The 21,548-nt window shown below is 44.8% G+C and overlaps 1 long non-coding RNA gene across 2 annotated transcripts in view; it reads left to right on the forward strand.

The window, feature by feature from the left end:
• LOC119864393 overlaps positions 1 to 21,548 on the forward strand; it is a 132,761-nt gene that overhangs the window by 1,639 nt on the left and 109,574 nt on the right. The window contains exons 1-2 of one of the 2 annotated variants that reach the window (XR_005373807.1): positions 19,861 to 19,917; positions 20,042 to 20,152. This is a non-coding gene — a long non-coding RNA (uncharacterized LOC119864393). Of the gene's footprint in view, positions 1 to 19,860; positions 19,918 to 20,041; positions 20,153 to 21,548 lie in introns of those variants that run through there. The other variant, XR_005373808.1, reaches the window with a different exon arrangement.

Consider the following 21,548-nt stretch of genomic DNA (forward strand, 5'->3'; position numbering starts at 1 on the left):
GAAACAGTGGTTTAAAGTAGTGGCTGCCTTTAAAAAAAAAAAAAAATTATGTATTTGAAAGAGAGAGAGAGCATGAGCAGGGAGAGGGGGAGGAGTGGAGGGAGAGAGAGAGAAGGGGACTCCCCTCTGAGCAGGGAGCCAGATGTGGGGCTTGGGGCTCCATCCCAGGACCCTGAGATCATGGGCCTAGCTGAAGGCAGACACTCAACCAGCTGAACCTCCTAGGCGCCCCACGAAGTAGTGGCTCCCTTGTCTGGCTGGTGTGCACCCCCTCCCCCCCTCCACTGCACCCTATTGCACACCCAACTCAGCTTGCTTGCTTTCCATCCCTAACCCTGTGGACATCAGAGTGGAGCGTGCAACCTCTACCTTAAAGTGTCCAGAACGGTGGCACATTTGGGGTACTTAAGCCTGCTGCTTCCTTTCCTTCTTGATGGCTGAGCTGGCCTCACAGGCTGTTGTCTCAACAGTGACCCACATCCAGGAAGGACTCAACAAAAAAATAATGGAGGAAAGAGAACACTTGGAGCCACAGAATGTAAAGTCAGGATTTAGTCCACTGGGGCTTCTGTTTTGGGGGTTCCTGTCACATTCAGAGTGAAGTCCTGGCCATAGCCAGGGGCCCCTGGAATGTCTGGGAGTCTGGCTCAAGTGACGGTTTATCTGCAGGCTCCTGATCGTCTGCCATGCTTGGCTCATTGTGGAGAACAACATGCAAATCCCTCTCCAAAGTACCATTTCCTCACAAATAATAGAGGCCTATTGTTGGTAGGACTGTCAGCCCGCAGTCCTGTAATAATGGCATTTTCATGAAGGAAAATCACATCCCCACTGTGAGCACAGCTGAGAACATGAAACCTACTATTGAGACATTCTGGTTAAAATGAAGCATTATCCGGTAAGATGTGCCTGTCCGTGGGGGTCTTCGGGAGGCCAGGTGAGAGGGCTTTGCGGGTCCTGCTGGAAATGAGTAGGTAAAAAACATCCGTCCATCCGAGGATGATTAATCTCAATCATGGGGCTGTTAGGAAGCCCTGGCCTCCCCTTCCTGGCAGGAGGTGAAAGTGGATAATTCATGTCACAAAAGAAGGAGCAGAGGGAGACCAGTGTGCCGGTGGCCAAGTGGAAGGGGGCGGGTGGAGGGGGGAAGGAGGCTGATTATCAGAACCAGACATGAAAACTCGGGAATGGCACACTCGGGGGCTCCTGCCTTTTAAGGGAGCGAGGTTGGGGCCATTTGTAGGCGAATGATGTGGTTGATGTGGTTGTGCTCTCGTTTGCAGGTTCCCTCCCTGTTTCAGGAGCCAAGAGATGCAGAGACAGCTGTGGGCAGGGGGTGGCCTGAGACTAAGGCACTGAGAGGGGGGCCGGTGGTCCTCCATCCTCAGATGCTTAACTACCTTTTGTCCTCAGTCCTCATTGCATTAAAAAACACTTTCATTTTGCAAAATGTCAAATACACTCAAGAATATAGAGAATAGGGGCACCCGGGTAGCTCAGTCGGTTGAGCATGGGCCTTGATCTCAGCTGAGGTCACCATCTCAGGGTCATGGGATTGAGCCAGCACTCAGCCTGGAGTCTGCTTGTCCCCCGCCTCCTCCACTCCCTGCCCTCCCCACGCAGGTGCTCTTTTTCTCTTCCAAATAAGTAAATAAAAATCTTAAAGATAATATAGAGAATAGTATAACCAACCCATTGGTTCCTGCATTTGGAATCACTTAGGAATCTTATCCCAATGCTAACATCCTTCCCGACCATTAACTCCCTGTCTCTGGGGTTGGAATGAAGATATCCATATTTTTTTTTTTAATTTTTATTTATTTATGATAGTCACACAGAGAGAGAGAGAGAGAGAGAGAGGCAGAGACATAGGCAGAAGGAGAAGCAGGCTCCATGCACCGGGAGCCCGACGTGGGATTCGATCCCGGGTCTCCAGGATCGCGCCCTGGGCCAAAGGCAGGCGCCAAACCGCTGCGCCACCCAGGGATCCCGATATCCATATTTTTGATGCTCCCTGGCTCATTCCCATGTACTGACAAGTCTGGGAACCTCTGGTGTCCTTGTCACCTGGCTGCCACAATTGTCAACAGGTGGCCAGTCTCCCCGACCCTGTCCTCCTTGTGTCCTGGATCCCCAGTTTCCCATCACCTACAGATTATTTTATTTATTGATTTATTCATTAATTTATTCATTCATGAGAGACACAGAGGAGAGAGAGAGGGAGGCAGAGACACAGGCAGAGGGAGAAGCAGGCTCCATGCAGGGGTCTCCAGGATCAGGCCCTGGACTGAAGGCGGCGCTAAACCGCTGAGCCACCCGGGCTGCCCCCTACAGATTATTTTAAAGCAAATGCCAGGCTTATGTGATTTCATCCTTACATGCTTCAGTATGCATTAAGAACCTAAAAAAAAAAAAAAAAAACCCATTAGCACAATAACTTTATCACTCCAAAATTTTAGCAACGATGCCTTAGTATCATCAAATAGTCTATCTTTGCTCAGTTTGGCTTTTGAGACACTGACTTCTCTCCTTTACCTTTTTTTTTCTCCTTTACCTTTGATTTTAATTTGCTCCCAAGGGAATAAATCATATTTGCTCCCCTTTTTTGAAACAGTGTAGTTGGTGAAAGGGGCACATAGTTGACTCACCTTGGTTACCTGCCTCTTTCCTTAGCATGACCTTGGGTTCTGAATCCCTTCAAGGACAGCCCTGCCCACGTCTGAGGGCGGAGGGGACCCCCACCGAGGTAGAAATGCTGATGTATTCTTTCAGTGAATACATTCTTTCACAGCTTCCTATCTACCCAGGCACCGTGTTGGGTGCTGGGGGACTGGGTCTGTCTTTGTCACCATTATATCCTATTCTGCTTAGCGCAGGGTGTAGTACACAGTAGGGACTGAGGATACATTTAGTTCAGCTATGAAAGTGTGTGTTTTTATTACCACCACTGACCTGTTGGCTCCGAGTATGTAATAGCACTTCATGAATCACAGCTGCACAAAACTTCCACATCATCCCTATTTTCCTTGAGGATATCTGAACATTAAAAAAAATAATTTTCGCTACAGCATCATGTGGGTTCCCCAAATGAGATGAAACAGAATTGCAGAGTTAAATCTTAGGAGTGGAGAGCCAGGGCAGCCCCAATAGTTGAAATGCAAACATGCCCTGTGAGCCTCATTTCAGCTGGGAGGTTTCTGCGTTCTCTTGCTATTGAATTCTTTCAAAGGAGTGCTAAGGTGCAGCAGCAATCGACTGGTTTGAAGCTGACCTTCTTTTATTTCCTTTGCTCAGCCTCTAAGTGAAACACTTAGAAACAAAACAATAAAATGTCCAGAATGCAACTAACATAGCCAAGCAAGATCTCATTGACACTTTTTTTAATGGAATATTTTTCTAATTATCACACTAATTGTTACTGAAAGTTTGAAGAAAATAGTATAAAAGTATGAAAAAATAAAAATCACCCATATCTCACCATCCAGAGGTAATGACCATTGTTTACCAGAGACGACCATTTTGGTATATTCGTTCTAGTCTTGGTTTTTTTTTTTTTTTTAAGATAGATTTATTTATTTATTTATTTATTTATTTATTTATTTATTTATTTATGAGACAGAGAGAGAGAAAGAAAGACACAGGAGGAAGGAGAAGCAGGCTCCATGCTAAGAGCTTGATGTGGGACTTGATCCTGGAACTCCAGGATCGCGCCCTGGGCTGAAGGCAGACGCCAAAGCACTGAGCCACCCAGGGATCCTAGTCTTGGGTTTTTATTTTTCCTTTTCTCTGCCTGTATTTTCTATAGACTAAATTCTGATTTGACTGAAGTTATTGTTAACTTCTTTATTTAAATGCATTTAGAACTTTAGGCTTTTATTTTTTTATTATTTTTTCAGATTTTATTTATTTATTTGACAGAGGACACAAGCAGGGGGAGTAGCAGGCAGAGAGAGAGGGAGAAGCAGGCTCCCCTTGGAGCAGGGAGCCTGATGCGGGTCTCGATTCCAGGACCCCTGGATCATGACCTGAGCTGAAGCTCATGAACTGATTGAGCCATCCAGGCACCCTCACTTTATGCTTTTAAAAGCAATTTTTAATTTGTTTCCACTTTTGTTTCTCTTTATAATTCTATAAAGGATATGGGGAAGATGTTTTTCTCTTTACAAGTAAGAAATGAAGGTTCAGAAGGTTAAATGATTTTTCTCAAAGTCACTCAAATGGCCCAGGACTCTCATTTGTCATCCAGGGGTCTTCGTGCTGGATCCCAGTCCTCACTGTGCATGGAGGCATGACCCATCATGGGGACAGCCCTTGGATTATTCTCTTTTTTTCCCTAAATATTTTAGTTATTTATTCTGTAGAAAGCGAGAGAGCAAGCGGTGGGGTGGGGGCGGGGAGCAGAGGGAGAGGGAGAGGTAGATAACCTTCAGCAGACTCCACACCGAGTGTAGAACCTGATATGGGGCTCGATCCCAGGACCCTGAGATCAGGGCCTGAGCTGAAACCAAGAGTCGGGCGCTTCACCAATGGAGCCACCCAAGGGCCCCTAGCCCTAGGATTATTGATGGCTATGGGACTCACTGCAGCTTTTTTCCCCATCTCCAGAAGACTTAAGTGAGAGGTTAAAGACTCATGCACCCCCTGGTACAGTCTAATTGTGGACTCAGGAGGTCGGGTATGGGAGATTAAGTGCCATCACTTGTGGGGCAATCCAACCTGAATCCCGGATAACATGCTTTGTTAGGCACTTTTTGACTGTACCATGTATCAAGACTTTTGGTTTCCAAATCGCCCACTGTGCCCCCCCTCTGAGGGAAGCTGCCTGGCCATCACCTCTGCTGCCTCAGCTGCCAGGCTTAGTACTAGGCATGGCCTGCACCCCAGCTCCATCATGTCCATAGCCTGGGCATAGGGCCTGACATAAGCATGGCCAGGCCATATTCGATTATGATAATGATCTGACATAAAAAAATGAGTGAGAGATGTCTTTTCTCAGGAATCTGAGCTACTGAACTTGAGGGGGATTTATTGGGGATCTGCTGAGGCAGAGAGCAGGATAAAGCCATGGCTAAAGGCACGTGTAACGTGAGATTACGAGGAGCCAGAAAATATGAATATGTTGGCAGACAGAAAAGAACTGTGTCGGTCACACAGTGAATCATGAGTGCCAGAGAGGAGCCCCCAACCTGCCTGTTCTTGGGGTTTCTAGGTTCAGGTCCAGCCCCTGTGTATCTGACGACTTGCCTCACCCATCCCTTCCCTGGAGGTAACTTGCTTGGGTCTCTTTGTCCTTGCAACCGAACAGGGCAGACTGTCCCAGTGGCCACAGATGCACAGCCTGATAGACTGGAAGAGGCCTTCCCCATTTTGCAGATGGGAGAGCTAACACTGCAGAGGCGGAGAACTTGCCCCTGGTCAGCAGGTCTCCTGACTCCAGGTTCCCTGCTGTCTGCAGGCCACATGCTTCCATGATGATGATGATGATGATGATGATGATGATGATTTCTTCTTCTTCCTCTTCTTCTTCATCCTTCTTCCTCTTCCTCTTCTTTTAAAAAGATTTTATTTGAGAGAGAGTGAGAAAGAGGGCACAAACAAGTGGAGGGACAGAGGGAGAGGGAGAAGCAGACTCCCTGCTGAGGAGGGAGCCTGACTGGGGGCTTGATCCTGGGATCCTGGGATCATGACCTGAACCTAAGGCAGACACTCCATTGACTGAGGCCCACCCAAGCACTCCATTCTTTTTGCATTTCAGACATGTCATTAGGCTGGAGGGCAGGGCTTATGCTTTTTATATCCATTTATTCCACTTCCTTTTGCTTTGTGTATTGCTAAGCACCGAGGAGGTGCTCAATAAAAACTTGTTAAATTGAATTGGAGGATCCTGGAGGTTTGAGTCAGTAATGGAGGTGGCCATTGGTGAAAGCTCCCCTGACTGATGGATAGGTGGGCATTTTGGATAAGTTTGAGACAGGACCCTTGGTTCCTGTGTGGTTCCTAGTCTTTCAGGTCGGAGGTGACTATACTGTGGATTTGCCACAGTAAGACTGAACCAGGAGGATGGTTCCTTTTGTGTCTGATGGGTCAGAATCTATTGCCAGTAGCTGTGTATCCAAGAGAAAGCAGGTTCAGAGAATGCGCTCACATCTGATTGGACTGGACATCTGGGAAAAAATGGACATGGTGCATTGCTGTGACTGGTGGTTTGGATTCTCCAAATCATTTTTTCAAGAATATAACCAGGATTTGACTTGAGTGGAGTAGGATGGAAGGGAAGAGTAGTTCAAAATCACATTTCGAACTGAAGTTATGTAAGTCTTCACATTCTTCAGCAAATATTGATTGAGTGCCAGTTCTCTACTAGGCATTATTTTAGATGCTGAGAATATGGCAGGAGTCCAGACCTACAAAACTCTGAGGTTTCCTGGAGCTTACATTCTGGTGGAGTTGCAAAGTTGATTAAAGGAAACATGGCATGGATGAGTTTGTCAGGGCTGCAAAAACAAAGTACCTCAGACTGGGTCTTACACAATGTAAATTTATTGTCTCACAGTCACGGAGGTGAGAAACCTGTGAGCAAGGTGTCAACAGGATTGGTTCCTTCTGGGGCCTTTCTCCTTGGCTTATAGATGGCCATGGTGTCTCCTGTGTCTTCGTATTGTTCTTTCTTTGCATGTGTCTCTGTTCAAATTTCCTCTTCTTAAAGGAACACCAGTCACTTTGGATTAAGGCCCACCATGGTGACTCCATTTTTAACTTAATTGGCTCTTTAAAGTTACTGTCTGCAAATGAAGTCATGTTCTGAGTGAGTCACATTTCCTCATATAAATTATGGGAGGGACACAATTCAGCTCATAACACGGCATGAATAAAAAAGCGATATTGATGCATGATGACTCATTACATTTAAAGCATAAAGATTTGGTGCTGCTTTTCCAAATTGGGGAGGGGGTTGCTTGTCTACCCATGATGCTGGTAGCCAGTAAGACTTGGAGGGAAGACTGACTTCAGGCAGCACAGTGATCTGGGCTGTGAACTGAGTTTTTCTCAGTGAAACTATGTAGGCTACATGAGAGTTGAACCACTAACCTAGACTGAATTAATATGGAAATCTAAACAATTGAGAGAGAAGCCCAGGCCTTTTGTATATATGCATTTTTAGCATAGCTTGCTGGAAATAAGTGAATTTATTTTCATAAATGATGACTCAGGGAAAGACTGCAATCATTCCATGCGAGAGTGTTAAAGCTGTTTGTTTTCCCCCTTAATCACCTCCTATTTTCCTAATGGGATTGGAGTCTGTGTGGTGCCTGCTGTTTTATAGACTTTGTTGCCGTGTGGCCGTTGGTTTCTCTTTTCATTTATGCTTTTGTGGTTTTACTGAACAAACGACCTTCTGTGTCATAATGAGTTCCTGGATCTCAACATGCTGAGCATAAATCCGCCAAATCTGGAACTGCTCTGGAAGATTCAGTCTGGCTTTTGACATAAGTAAAAGGTGCTGAAATAGTTGGTCAAGCACATAGGAGGAGGGCTCAGCCTCCTCAGGCTTTGATGCAACAGATGCCCAGTGGTGTGTGGGTTTGGTCCGTCTGTCAAATCAGAAAAACCATCCATCTGCCAGTCTGCCAATGGGGACTTCTTTCATGGGCACTTGGGGACTAATTTGCTAGTGAAGAGTTTTGCAGGCCACTGAGTCCCAGGGAGAGTTGGTGAAGCAATAAGAAGGGTGCAGAATCTATGTCAGGGTTTTTTTTGTTTTGTTTTGTTTTGTTTTGTTGCCATAGCAGCTCATTGAAAAATGAAGGATTTAGATAAATAGGGGAAGCTGTTGGACTGATTAGAGACAAGGAAGAGAAGCTTTTTTTTTTTTGTTTTGTTTTGTTTTAAGTAGGCTCCATGCCCAACTTGGGGCTTGAACTCACAACCCTGAGATTAAGAGTTGCATGCTCTAACAGCTGCACTAGCTAGGCCCCCAGGAAGAGAAGTTGTTTTTTGTAATTTCTTTGCTCTTCTTTTTTATTGCCTTAAAACTGTAGGGGCTTCTGTTTTCATTGATTGATTCCCTCATTTTGTATTTATTAATTTATTGAACATTTGTTGTATAACAGGGACTGGAGTAATAATACGATTCCTTCCTTCAGAAAGCCTGTGTTAGAGAGGCGATGTTGTCAAGATGGAGTAGGAGACCCTGTCCTCCATCCCACCACACAGATCAACAATTAGACTGCTATCCATGAACAAAAATAGCCCAGGAGAGCTCTGCAGTCCACTTAAGAAACTTCAGCAGCACAACACCTGAGAACAAGACACTTGAGAATAACCACACAGAAAGGGAAGGAAGAACAGCTTTATTTTGTCTGTATCATCTCATCTTGCAGGTGGAATCTGCTCAGTGTCAAAAGACAATCCCCACCTAGAAAGAACTCCCTTCTCTGGAAAAGGGAGAGCAGGGTGTGTGCCAGCTTCCCGAGGCTTCTCAGGCTCTGTACACAGGATTCATATTGGTTTTAACTCCTCCCAGAAATCAGCAGACCTGGGAGGTACAGAGATGGCTCAGAACGAGGAAAAAGAGCCAAGGCTGCCAGTATCAGCCACACAGCAGGAGAGACCGTGGTTCCTGGTGACCCGCTCTGTAGAGGGCCACAACAGCTTTCACCACTGAATAAACCAACAGACCCCCTGCAGATTTACTGGGTTTCACCCCACAGGTATTTGTGTTTGCTAAAGCCAGCCTGAGAGTCCTTTTGAGAGGCTCTCTACCTCTCCTCCCATGCCCCCATCCTCTGGAGCCGGGGATCCGTACCAGCAGCCAGCTCCAGCCCCTGTGTTGCACAAGTGCAAGATTAACAGCCTAAACCCCCACGGTTGACCTCATTGCTATGTATGCACTTGGGGCTAGACCCTCCAGCTATGCACCTGCACGCCACCGGCTGGACTCTTGCCTTTATTCTTGTGTGTGAACCTATGACGAGACCATGCAGCATGAGAGTGCATGCTGATACCCAAGGACCCTATAGCTACTGAGGGCCCAGATCCATCCAGCCCTGTCTCCTGTTATTGGCCTGAACCACGGGGCTCACCTGTAGCTAGCCCCTCCAACTACACACCTGCATGCCCCCTGTCCAACTCCTATTCCTGGTCTCCGTTGCCATGTGCCTGTGGTGGGACCTGATAGCCGTAGGAGTGCATGCCGACAACCAGGGTCCCCACAGCTGATTGTCAGCCTGAAAACGGTCCTGACTCCTGTCACTGGCCTGCACTGCTGGGTTCACCTGCAGCTAAGCCCCTTTAGTTGTGTACCTTAACACCGTTGGCCTGACCCTTGTCACCTGCCTTCATTGCTGTGCATGCCCAGGTGAGACCGTACAGCCACAGGAGTACATGCTGACAGCCAGGATCCTTGCAGCCACCAGTGCACCCAAAGTTGACCCCAGTTCTTGCTGCTGGCCATGGCCCTTACTTTGTGTGTGTGTGTCAGACCCCTGTCATTATGTGGGCACCACACACAGCCACTACTGCTGGCAGCCCTGGTCCCTAGTCACTGGACCTGGAGGCACTGATGAGGTCCCCAATAGCCTTTATTTTATTTATTTTATTTTTTAATTTATTTATGATAGTCACAGAGAGAGAGAGAGAGAGAGAGAGAGAGAGAGAGAGAGGCAGAGACACAGGCAGAGGGAGAAGCAGGCTCCATGCACCGGGAGCCTGACGTGGGACTCGATCCTGGGTCTCCAGGATCGCACCCTGGGCCAAAGGCAGGCGCCAAACCGCTGCGCCACCCAGGGATCCCCCCCCAATAGCCTTTAGAGCCACCATGGATCCCCACAGCATGTGCCAAATACCACACATTTGTCAATGTTGTGGCCCCCAGTGGCCTGAACGGACAAAATAGCATGCTCCTCTAGACCCAGAGATGCACATGCCCCCTTTACTGATGGGGACATCAGTAAAGTTTTAGGATTTAAAATCAACATGCAAAAATCAGTAGCATTTCTATACACTAACAATGAACTGCCTGAAAAAGAAATTTAAAAATCCCATTTATAATCAAAAGCAAAAAAGTACTTGGGAGTAAATTGACCAAGAAAGTGAAAGACCGGGGTACCTGGGTGGCTCAGTGGTTGAGCATCTGCCTTTGGCTCAGGTCATGATCCTGGGGTCCTGGGATCGAGTCCCATATCGGGCTTCCCACAGGGAGCCTGGTTCTCCCTCTGCCTTTGTCTCTGCTTCTAAGTGTCTCCCATGAACAAATAAATCTTAGAAAAGAAAGAAAGAAAGAAAGAAAGAAAGAGAAAGAAAGAAAGAAAAGAAAGAAATCACAAGAAAGTGAAAGACCTGCAAGCTGAAAACTATGACATTGACGAAAGAAATTGAAGACAGAAACAAAGGGAAGGTTATTATTCCATGTTCATGATTTGAAAGAGTTAATGTTAAAATGCCCATGCTACCCGAAACCATCTATAGAGCCAATGAAATCTCGATGAAATTTCCAATGGCATTTTTTCAAATAAATAGAAAAACAATCCTAAAATTTGTATGGAACACAAAAGACTCCAAATAGCCAAAGCAATCTTGAGCAAGAGCAAAGTGGGAGGTATCACATTTCATGACCTCAATCTATGTTACAAAGCTGTAGACATCAAAACAGTACAGTCCTGGCATAAAAACGGACACAGAGACTGAAGGAAAGAACCAAGAGTCTAGAAATAAAGCCACACATTTATGATCATCTAATGTCTGACAAGAAGGAGCCAAGAATACTCAATGGGGAAATGGTAGTCTTCTCAATAAATTATTTTGGTAAAACAGAATATTCACATGCAAAAGAATGAAAATGGGCCCTTATGTCATTCATAAACAATTAAAATGGATTAAAGACTTAAATGTAAGACCTGAAACTGTATAAGTCCTAGAAGAAAACAGAGGGGGAAAAGCTCCTTAACACATCCTGGAAATTATTTTTTTGTGTGTGATGTAAAGCACCAAAAGCACAAAGCAAACAAAGCAAAAACTCAGTGAAGAGACTCTATCAAACTAAAAAGCTTCTCACAAGAAGTAATCAGCAAAATGAAAAGGCAAGCAATGAATTGGAGAAAATATTTGCAAACCGCATATCTGATAAGGGGTTAATATTGTAAATATATAGGACTCATCGACCCAGTAGCAAACAAACAAAAGGTGCTTAACATCACCAGCATGAGGGCAATACAAATCAGAACCACAATTAGATATGACCTCATACCTGGTAGAGTGGCTATTGCAACAAGAGAGAAATTCTGTTGAGGATATTGACAAAAGAGAACCCTTGCACATTGTTAGTGGGAATGTAGATTGGTGCGGCCACTATGGAAAACAGTATGGAGGTTCCTCAAAAAATTAAAAATAGAGCTACAGTATTGTCTAGCAATTGCAATTCTGGGTATGTATCCAGAGGAAATGAAACCACCATCTTGAAGAGATAGCTGCTCTCCTATATTCATGTGCGCTGCATCATTATTCACGATAGCCAAGACATGAAAACAACTTAATTGTCCATTGACGGATGAACGGATAAAGAATAATGAGATAGATATATGTATGTTTGCTATGTGCATATATGCAAACATATATATATCTCAAATGTGATACACACATAGACACACAATGGAGTATTATTCAGCCACAAAAAGAAGGAAATGCCTATCATTTGTGATAATGGAAGTGGACCTTGAGGCGATTATACAAAGTGAAATAAGTCAGACAGGGATAAACGAATACTTTCTGATCACACTTCCATGTGAAATCTGAAAATGTGGATCTCATAGAAACAGAGGAGATTGATGGGACTTGAGGGTGGGGGTAGCTGGGAGATGTTGGCCAAAAGGTACAAACTAAGATGAACAGATTTCAGGGGTGGATCTAATGTATAACAGGCAACTATAGTTAACACACACTGTATTGTGTACCTGAAAGTTGCTATAAGGGTAAAACTTAGATTTTATCAAACCACCACCGTCACCACCACAATAAAATAGCAATTATGTGAGGTTAAGGATGTATTAATTAATCTCATTGGGGTAAACATTTCCTTTTTTTAAAAAAGATTTTATTTGAGAGAGAGAGAGTGTGCACAAGTGAGGGGGAGCAGCAGAGGGAGAGGGAGAAGCAGGACACCCCCCACCCTCCCACTGCCTGCCCACCCGGCTATGCTGCTTGCTCAATGTGGGGCTGGATCCCAGAACCCTGAGATCATGACCTGAGCCAAAGGCAGACACTTACCTGACTGAGCCACCCAGGTGCCCCTGGTGTAAACATTTCTAATACAGAAGGAGATCAAGTAATCTACACTGTACGTCTTACACAGTGTTACGTGTCAGGTATCTCAATCTAGCTAGTACAAATATTTTTATATTAGCAACAAGAGCCTATGTTAGTCTAGGATAAAGAAGTAGATCCTAGAGCAGGATTGGGTTTGCAAGGGTATTAGAGGAAATACCTTACCTTCTCAGGTACCACACTGAGCATTTTTTTTTTTACTTCTCTGTTTCTCACTCAAAAATTCCCACAGTGAGTCACAAAGTCCTATCATTCAGCTAATCTCTCGTAACCATTCCCCGAATTCCCCAAGTTCAAGTCTCTTCTTTCTTGACTGGGCGGTTACAGTAGCTTCATAACTAGTTTGCCCGCCTCTGATATCCTGCCTCTGCCGGTTGGCCTTCGCAGCCAGGCTTATCTTCCTCAAATACTGGTAGGATCACTCGTCTACCCTCTTAGAATCTTCCCAGGGTCTCTTGGTGGCCTGTAATTTGGGTTCCTCTGCCTGTGGATTCCCTCGCTCCCCAGCTGGCCCTGCCCCTTCTTCCATCACACCCACCTGGAGCGGGCACCGTCTTCCCAGCTCTGTGCCTTGGCTCATGCAGTTCCTGCAGTCTGTAAAGCTTTCCCCTGCCTTCTTTCTTATATATTGTATTTTTATTCTTTAAGCCTTAGTCCATGCTCCACCATCTTTGTGAAATCTTCGTTATGTAGTCAGAATTCACTGTCCTTTAATTTCTAGCTCTTCTGTAAAATTTCTGCTGTGCCATTGGTGCTTACATTCTTCTTTTCTCTAGACTGCAAGCTGTTGAGTACAGCAGGGACCATCTTACTTGTCATCATCCTATTGGATTTCTTTTCTTTTTTCTTTTCTTTTCTTTCTTTTCTTTTCTTTTCTTTTTTCTTTTCTTTCCTTCCTCCCTCCCTCCCTCCCTCCCCTCCCCTCCCCTCCTCTCCTCTCCTTTCCTCTCCTCTCCTTTTCTTTTCTTCACACCCAGCATAGAGCCCAACATGGAGCTTGAACTCATGACCCCAAGATTAAGACATGAACTGACATCAAGTGTCAGACACTTAACTGACGGAGTCACCTCGGCACCCCAGCCTATTGTACTTCTTCCCTGGGAGGTCCCATCATCAACTTTAAGCTCAGCCTTTCCTAAACAGAGATCATGATTCTGCCCACTGCAAAGCTGGCTCCGCTTCCCAACTTTCCTAGTCCTGTTCATTACTATTGAGCATCTGGGGCTCCAAGACTCAGCCATCCTTGATGTGTTTCCTTTTCTCCTATGGTACCTATTAGTCTCTAGGCCTTGCAGATTTTACCCCAAGATATGATAAACATCGGCCCTCTCATGTTTGATAAATCTGCTCCTTATCCCTTCATGCTCAGTTTATCTTGGTAGAATTTTATCTGGTCTCTTCGGAATTCCATCTTCAGAGAAGTGGGTGTGTGCTGAGACAGCCATAGAACAAAGAACACAGACAAGGCCCTTGAGGACCATGAAACGTCTACATTTCTGTGAGTGTAGTTCGGGTTTCACCATCAAGAAGTAGTTTTCATAAATTTTTTTGTCTTAGCACAAAAGCAACACATGTTCGGTGCAGAAAAATTCTAAAATATCAGTGGGAGAAAAGAAAATAAAAATGATACATAGTCCCAGCACGCACACATTTTGGTGTATCTCTCATGCATATATATATGTATATGTAATGTCGGTGTGCAAGAATGTGCCTTGTGTATGTGCATGTTCCGTGGGTTAGGGCTGCACTGAGCTCTAAGGGACAGAAAGCCCAACCACAGTGTTTAAAATGAATGGAGGCTTATTTGTCTCACCTAGCATCAGGTCTGCAGAGAGGGGATAATTGCCAGGTTCAGTGGCTCATGATGTCAATTCTGGATTCTCTACAATTCCCTTGGCCACTTGTTTAAGACCTAATGGTGGCTAAATGGCTGCAGTTCTAGCCATTTCCACTGCATTTACTTCAGGGAGAAGGGAGAAGGCGAAAGGCAGCACCTGTGGACGTTTGGCTGCGTTTCACTGGCTCGCACTGTGTCACAGACCACTCCCAGCTGCAAGCTGACCGCGAAGATAAATGTTTAGCTTTTATGCCTTTACTGAACGGCAGGCAAACGGGAGAGACCTGGAATTGGTGTTGGGCTGATTGAACTCCAGTGTCTACTGCAGAGACAGTGATGCATTCAGCATAGTTGTCTGCTGCTAGCGTGGCTTTCTTAGGATAAGTTCTCAGTGTAAAATATATCGCTCAAAAGGTATATAATAATTAAAAAGAAAAGGTTTAAAAATTACTTTTGCAACTATGAGGATAGCAGGGGTGGTATATGGCTTTTATTATATATCAAACAAACCTGACTTTAGGATATAATCAAATGTAGCTTTCTTTTGTCTCTCATTGCCCCTTTAAATTTTATTGGGTAGGGGTGAGGGGATGAACTTCCCTTGCCTATTATGAAAATTTGGGCAGGTCCATGGCTTTTCTGCTTATTCTTAGGCAGCAGAGACAATCCAATGGTTATGTTAATTGCGAACACGTTTCAGAAACTAGGAATATCTAGACCCCCCCCCCCCAAATTAATCAAATCTCTAAATTTAATTAATATGAGATGGCATGCTTCCCACAGCTAGACTCTCATTGTGGTTGGCCCCTTGCCAGAGCAGAGACATGACCTTCTTTTTTTGTCTGCTCTTAGGGGTACCCTGAAACTGCTTTTACTGACCTCTGGTGCTCAGGAAGGACAAGAGGATGGGAAGGAGGGGCGGGAGAACTCTTCTTTGAACTACCCTATGCGTCACACTCCCAGGCCTGGCAGATATTCTTAGCTGAGCCTTCCTCATTGATGCTTTGGTGGGCTGCTCGGGAATGCTTCCACCTGGAGCCCCAGTGCAGCTCCCCTGACGCAGACTGTGTCATTTCTCCTCATCTGTGTTGTTCTCATTCTGGTTCTGTGATGTTTCTCCACATATTGTCTTGCCCTCGGAGGCCTCACCCCCTGCCAGGCATCTTTTGGGACAGGCTTTAAGATGGACCCTGGTTGGCTTTCCCATATGGTCCATATCCTATTTGTGTAGACCGTGGGGGTGTAGGCCAGTCCCAGCTGTATGCTCGCTCCTCCTGCCACATGCTGCCCGGTGTTCTCTACAGGGCATGGTGTCCCCTAAATGCTAGGACCATCTTCATTGTCCTTGACCAGACCAGTGGGAGCCCCCTTCCCGGACTGGAGTTGACAGAAAGCACATTCTGCTCACTTCACCTGGCAGGGTAGAGTGGGGCTCACGGGATCTTAAGAGTTCTCTTCAAAACACTTGCTTCACAGCCTCCCCCTTCCTCTCCCCTCTCAAAATTTTATATTCCCAAGGCAAATAAAGGCCTCTGGGTGGTGAGCTCACAAGTCATGAAACTGGTTCCTAGGGATCCCTGGGTGGCGCAGCGGTTTAGCGCCTGTCTTTGGCCCAGGGCGCGATCCTGGAGACCTGGGATCGAATCCCACATCGGGCTCCCGGTGCATGGAGCCTGCTCCTCCCTCTGCCTGTGTCTCTGCCTCTCTCTCTCTCTCTTTCTGTGTGACTATCATAAATAAATAAAAAATTAAAAAAAAAAAAAAAAAAAAAAAGAAACTGGTTCCTAGCCATTTCCTATAAATTCTGCATTGGAGCCTTGTCTTAGTCTGCTTGGGCTGCTACACAGAATATCATAGATTGGAGGGTGTGCGAACAACAGAAATTTATATTCTCACAGTTATGAAGGACGGGAAGTCCCACATTTGAGGTGCCTGCAGATTTAGTGTTTGGCGAGGGCCTGCTTTCTGGTTTATAGACGGTTATCTGCTTTCTGTGTCCTTCGTGCTGGAAGGGACCTGGGAGCTCTCTGAGGTCTCTTTTATAAGGAAACTAATCTCTTGGGTGGGGGTTCTGGTGCCATGACCTCATCACGCCCCAAAGGCCCCACTTCCCAACACCGTAGCATTATGGGTTAGAATCTCCATATATGAATTTGAGGGGGAACACAGAGATTCAGTCTGCAGCAGGGCTCTCCCACACTCACTTTGCTGTCTGATATCTGTGGCATCACAGGCCGGGTTGGGGCAGACAGGAAGGATGCCATGTGAGCATCTTCTTTCAGATGAATGCAAGGCTGTATAGCTGATGAGCTTCTCATTAAGGCTTCTCTAAAGTTGAGACAAAGGAGGTTCTTGCTCTTTCTGGACCTGAAAAAATAAAACCTAGCAATTGTCCTGGTAATAATAAGTATGTATAGTGATTTACATAATCCAAATGGCTGGGGTAGCCGAGGACTGGCTCATACAAGAGGTTAGGCAAATCCGTGCTGAGGAGTATAATGCTGCGAACTGTCACTGGCTATTTCAACTTCACCGGGAGTGCCTTGTGGAAGAGGCAGCTAGAGTTGTCATGTTCTCTCAGAAAATAGAGTGCGATAGCTTCTCACACTTAAGGCTGTCCAAATGCAAATGCAGTGGCTGCCCATGGCAGCCTAGTGCTGGGGGGTGTGCTGAAAGCCCAGTAGCAGGTCTCTGCATCATAAAGATGAGATCCGGCCACAAAATCAGTGGCCACCGTTGAATGTGGGGAATTTGCTTCACATTGGACAGAAATGCTGCCTGCAGGACTCTGTGGCTGACTTTGTGCTGGGGACCCAGAGGAAGGGCAGTCTTTGTGGTGGAGGGCTCTGTATGTTAGCTCATATCCCATTCCCTTTCTAGAAACCCTGTCCTGCTCTCCCTCCATCCATGCAGCCTAGCCATCTTCTGAGCCTTGGCTCTGACCTCTTCCTCCATTAAGCCCTCCCAATCACAAGCCTACAAGCCATCTCTCCTTTTTTTTTTTTTTTTTCTCATTAATGTTACCTTTATTTTTTATTTTTTTTTATTTTATATTTTTTTATTATTTTTTTTTATTTTTTATTGGTGTTCAATTTACTAACATACAGAATAACCCCCAGTGCCCGTCACCCATTCACTCCCACCCCCCGCCCTCCTCCCCTTCCAACACCCCTAGTTCGTTTCCCAGAGTTAGCAGTCTTTACGTTCTGTCTCCCTTTCTGATATTTCCCACACATTTCTTCCCCCTTCCCTTATATTCCCTTTCACTATTATTTATATTCCCCAAATGAATGAGAACATATAATGTTTGTCCTTCTCCGACTGGCTTACTTCACTCAGCATAATACCCTCCAGTTCCATCACGTTGAAGCAAATGGTGGGTATTTGTCATTTCTAATAGCTGAGTAATATTCCATTGTATACATAAACCACATCTTCTTTATCCATTCATCTTTCGTTGGACACCGAGGCTCCTTCCACAGTTTGGCTATCGTGGCCATTAGCCAGCCTTATTAAAAAGAAGAGAGAGAAGACTCAAATTAATAAAATCATGAATGAGAAAGGAGAGCTCACTACCAACACCAAGGAAATACAAACGATTTTAAAAACATATTATGAACAGCTATACGCCAATAAATTAGGCAATCTAGAAGAAATGGACGCATTCCTGGAAAGCCACAAACTACCAAAACTGGAACAGGAAGAAATAGAAAACCTGAACAGGCCAATAACCAGGGAGGAAATTGAAGCAGTCATCAAAAACCTCCCAAGACACAAGAGTCCAGGGCCAGATGGCTTCCCTGGGGAATTTTATCAAACGTTTAAAGAGGAAACCATACCTATTCTCCTGAAGCTGTTTGGAAAGATAGAAAGAGATGGAGTACTTCCAAATTCGTTCTATGAGGCCAGCATCACCTTAATTCCAAAACCAGACAAAGACCCCACCAAAAAGGAGAATTACAGACCAATATCCCTGATGAACATGGATGCAAAAATTCTCAACAAGATACTGGCCAATAGGATCCAACAGTACATTAAAAAAATTATTCACCATGACCAAGTAGGATTTATCCCTGGGACACAAGGCTGGTTCAACACCCGTAAAACAATCAATATGATTCATCATATCAGCAAGAGAAAAACCAAGAACCATATGATCCTCTCATTGGATGCAGAGAAAGCATTTGACAAAATACAGCATCCATTCCTGATCAAAACTCTTCAGAGTGTAGGGATAGAGGGAACATTCCTCGACATCTTAAAAGCCATCTATGAAAAGCCCACAGCAAATATCATTCTCAATGGGGAAGCACTGGGAGCCTTTCCCCTAAGATCAGGAACAAGACAGGGATGTCCACTCTCACCACTGCTGTTCAACATAGTACTGGAAGTCCTAGCCTCAGCAATCAGGCAACAAAAAGACATTAAAGGCATTCAAATTGGCAAAGAAGAAGTCAAACTCTCCCTCTTCGCCGATGACGTGATACTCTACATAGAAAACCCAAAAGTCTCCACCCCAAGATTGCTAGAACTCATACAGCAATTCGGTAGCGTGGCAGGATACAAAATCAATGCCCAGAAGTCAGTGGCATTTCTATACACTAACAATGAGACTGAAGAAAGAGAAATTAAGGAGTCAATCCCATTTACAATTGCACCCAAAAGCATAAGATACCTAGGAATAAACCTCACCAAAGATGTAAAGGATCTATACCCTCAAAACTATAGAACACTTCTGAAAGAAATTGAGGAAGACACAAAGAGATGGAAAAATATTCCATGCTCATGGATTGGCAGAATTAATATTGTGAAAATGTCAATGTTACCCAGGGCAATATACACGTTTAATGCAATCCCTATCAAAATACCATGGACTTTCTTCAGAAAGTTAGAACAAATTATTTTAAGATTTGTGTGGAATCAGAAAAGACCCCGAATAGCCAGGGGAATTTTAAAAAAGAAAACCATATCTGGGGGCATCACAATGCCAGATTTCAGGTTGTACTACAAAGCTGTGGTCATCAAGACAGTGTGGTACTGGCACAAAAACAGACACATAGATCAGTGGAACAGAATAGAGAATCCAGAAGTGGACCCTGAACTTTATGGGCAACTAATATTCGATAAAGGAGGAAAGACTATCCATTGGAAGAAAGACAGTCTCTTCAATAAATGGTGCTGGGAAAATTGGACATCCACATGCAGAAGAATGAAACTAGACCACTCTCTTTCACCATACACAAAGATAAACTCAAAATGGATGAAAGATCTAAATGTGAGACAAGATTCCATCAAAATCCTAGAGAAGAACACAGGCAACACCCTTTTTGAACTCGGCCACAGTAACTTCTTGCAAGATACATCCACGAAGGCAAAAGAAACAAAAGCAAAAATGAACTATTGGGACTTCATCAAGATAAGAAGCTTTTGCACAGCAAAGGATACAGTCAACAAAACTCAAAGACAACCTACAGAATGGGAGAAGATATTTGCAAATGACATATCAGATAAAGGGCTAGTTTCCAAGATCTATAAAGAACTTATTAAACTCAACACCAAAGAAACAAACAATCCAATCATGAAATGGGCAAGCCATCTCTCCTTGACGTCATGCGGCAGCGCAAGCTGTTGCACTCCTCATGTTGTTGCCATGGACCCTGTGTGAGGGCATCTCTGCTGTTACCTTTATGTGCCTTTTGGGAAGAGCTGACACTGCCTGCCTGAAAGACAGGAGCCCAGGGCTCTCTCCTGAGATACAAATTGTAAGGAGCCACCATGGGGCCAGGACCCTCCCCTGTGGAATTTATCCTTATTGAATAATGGAGCCCTGCCCATTTCAGCTTGAAGGATGCTGATCTTTCCTTTTCTTTTCTTTACCTTCAACAGGTGTCAGCTGAGCTCTATGTGCCAGGCCCACAGCTTGACCCCAGGACACTTTCAGAAGAGTCCAGTTTTGGTGGAAGCCGGACATGTGTGTATATGTAATGAGGGTCTCAGGTATGTTTTCTGGAAAGAGGAGTGCTCTGAGGCTCAAGTTGGACTGCTTTTCCCCAGGGGACAGGTGTGGAGAGAGTCTCTCAGCTGATGCAAGGGTCCTGGGGCAGAGAAGAAGGCATCCGTGGGAACGGATAGTATATCAGGGAGGGCACGAGAGCAGAGCTTTTTGGCATTGGGAAGCTTTGAGAAGGACAGATGTCCAAAGAGGATTTTTATGAGTCTTTTCTGTGGATAGTGCAGTGTAATCCTTACCTCTCCCCCCACAGCAGTGTCTTTTAAGGAAAACATGGCAGATTTGGGGAATGGGAAATACTTGGTGTGGCTGGGCTCCGAGGCCTTCGAGGTGAACCACCAGCTGGTGAGCGTGTCACAACCTGTGCTTCTCCTGATACACTGTGGTTAGAACGTAATTTCAGCAAAATTTGTGCATCCTAAATAATTTTATTTCACGATTTAATCTTTTTAGTATGTTCCATTAGTTACTATTATTTACTTTTGCCTTTTTATCTATAGTTTTTATGGCATTACTGTTCTTTTATGGTGTAATTTTACTATTTACCTTGGCTGTCTTTTATAGTTCTCAGGTTTTAAGTGCGTATGGTTAAACTCATCAAATTTATTTTCCAGCGTTTTTCAGTTTTGCTAGTACTCATTTTAGCATATTTTAAAGCTACTGTTTACATATGGCTTTTACTTTTTTACTTTTTCAAAACTGTTTTTGTCCTTTTAGCTTTCTCCATCTTATTTCTGTCATACGTAGCTGGGCTGATGTCTGGCTTCATGTCAGACCTGCCTGTTCATTTTCCTGCAGTCCCTGGCAGCGCTGTGGGCAGAACAGGTGGCCCTAAATCTTTACAGAGAGAGTGACTGAATGCATGATTCATTCGTGTCTAGTCAACACTGGGTCCTGGCCATTTTACCTCTTGAATGTTTTAAATCCAGCCCTTCATCCGCTGGGCCACCGTGTCTGTACAGGCCACCACCATCTCTCACCCGGGTCCCCACACAGCCTCCTCATGGCCTCTTGTCCCCTCTTCCCTTCTGTTCACCACCCTGCAGCGCAGTGATATTTTTAAAATGTAGAAAACAAAATATACAAACACACTCCCCCATTTATTTTTGGCTAACGAGTTAGGATATATATTTATATAAAAAGTTGCAAGAATATATGTGCTTCTTTTTTTTTTTTAATTTTGTTTATTTATTCATGAGAGGCACAGAGAGAGAGAGAGAGAGGCAGAGACACAGGCAGAGGGAGAAGCAGGCTCCAGGCAGGGAGCCCGATGTGGAACTCAATCCCGGGTCTCCAGGATCATACCCTGGGCTGCAGACGGTGCTAAACTGCTGCACCACTGGGGCTGTCCTATATGTGCTTCTGATTTAAAAAAAATCATGT

The sequence above is a fragment of the Canis lupus genome, chromosome 19, assembly GCF_011100685.1.
Source record: "Canis lupus familiaris isolate Mischka breed German Shepherd chromosome 19, alternate assembly UU_Cfam_GSD_1.0, whole genome shotgun sequence".
Lineage (NCBI taxonomy): Eukaryota > Metazoa > Chordata > Mammalia > Carnivora > Canidae > Canis > Canis lupus.